At 38.2% G+C, this 1,832-nt stretch overlaps 1 pseudogene; it reads right to left on the minus strand.

The window, feature by feature from the left end:
* The window catches only part of LOC107659524 (LON peptidase N-terminal domain and RING finger protein 2-like), a 54,194-nt pseudogene extending 53,277 nt beyond the window's left edge, over positions 1–917 (minus strand).
* Positions 918–1,832: the final 915 nt, after the last annotated feature.

Below are 1,832 nucleotides of genomic sequence, written 5' to 3' on the forward strand. Positions count from 1 at the left end.
TATAGCGTCAGCATGCGCGCCGAAGGGGAAACGGGAACTGAATTCACCGGAACACCGGCATTGTAAGCTACTCTCCCAGGAAACAGTCCTCGTCCTCCATAAAATGCGTTGCACACATCTGAATATTTGGATTGAACTGTTCTGATCTTATCTATTCACAAACAGCTTGTAACACTCCAAAGAGAAAGGAAAACTTGAAATCTCATCATATGACCCCTTTAAGTAAACAAACTTAAAAACATGTGTATCAATATATTGGATCTGTGCAGCTTTTAAAGTGACATGAATATCCAGTGTTTCCCCCAGCCATTACATTAGGGGGAAACCACCATAGTCTGTTGTAGTGGCACTGGCTTGTGCTTTTCTTTTTAAAAGGGGATGAAATGCTCAAAAAGCAGGGCAGGCACACAATTATTTATTAATAGATAAAATAACTATAGCTCCATGTGGATCATCTATTATTCAATTACTTTTCCTGTTGTGTTATGTTTTGGTCGTGGTATCGGTTCAGTAGTATCAAGATATTTTAGTCAGGTATCATCTCGAAGTCAAAATTTTTGGTATCATAACAACACTAGTGCAAAGAGTATCATAGTTTGGCAAAATACATAGGGCTTCCATTAAAACAATAAGTTACTACAGCACAAAGAAATATCTTGTTTTTCATTTACATTTGCAGTCTGCCTGCTTACCAACCCTATGATATATGATATGATATAATTTCACCCTAATGGTGGGAAAGGGTCTTAAAGGGATTTTAAAGCCATGGTTTGTGTATGTGTGTCTCCTCACAGATTCCTACCTTTGGCCACTGGGGACGGAGTTGGCACATGGTGTCCCCATCCTTGATGGCTTGGCCAAAATTCTTCATTTCCATAAGCAGCTCTGCCCGCCGAGCCAGGAGCTGGCATATACAGGGCTCTGTGGAGAGGAGAAGGGGTTTTAAAAATAAATAGATAGAACAGGAATTTAACTAGGTAATTTTAAGGAGGTTGTAAGCTAGATAGTTGTGGCTAAAACATTAACAAACTAATGTATTATTGCATTACATATAAAATGGATTAAAGACCACTCCAATGCATAAACAATATCAAAGGAACTATAAGGTCCTGAAGCATTTTTTTTTGGTTGTTACAGTTTCATAACCCAGAACTGTCATAGCTAAAGCAGTACAGTCCACATGAAAAAAATGAATAAGTCTACACAAGAGAGGTGATGAAACTCTAGGAATATTTATCTACTTTGATTATAATTAATGAAGCGCATGACTTGTTTCTCTTAATTCGTTACAATGATAGTGATCTAAAGGTTAATTTTAGAAATGAGAGCTTTTGAAATAAGAGCTTCCTGTTCCTGTCTGCTGTACTGCTGAGTGGTTTGCGTTTGTAGCTCCGTGTAGCTTTGTTTTTCTGTTGGACCGCTAACCACTAAAGTATAATTTAATTTTCACCATATTTCTGATTTTACCTACCAAACTAATTTGACATCTTTCGCCTTTAATCTTTTATTCTAAACTGCTAGTGCTGTGTGTTAGCAGCATGTAAGCAGTCTGTTAGCCTGTTAGCTTGTTAATCGCATCTCCATTCGCATTTTCTACTGCTTCTTTTTTTCTGTCACGCTCTGTTTTTTTTTTAATAAGTCCATCAAACAACTGTGGTGAGTCTGAATTTTTCTACAGTCATGGTGAGTAATGGCTTCTCCTTGCATTGCCACCTGTACTGCTTGCCACATGTTCAGCGTATCTGTCTCTGTCAGCAGCGAGGGATTCACATGTGATACATGCAGGGAAATAGTTAGGATGACAGAGAAAATCTCAGAACGAGAGACACACA

The sequence above is a fragment of the Sinocyclocheilus anshuiensis genome, unplaced genomic scaffold (genome assembly GCF_001515605.1).
Source record: "Sinocyclocheilus anshuiensis isolate Anshui unplaced genomic scaffold, SAMN03320099.WGS_v1.1 scaffold1345, whole genome shotgun sequence".
Classification (NCBI taxonomy): domain Eukaryota; kingdom Metazoa; phylum Chordata; class Actinopteri; order Cypriniformes; family Cyprinidae; genus Sinocyclocheilus; species Sinocyclocheilus anshuiensis.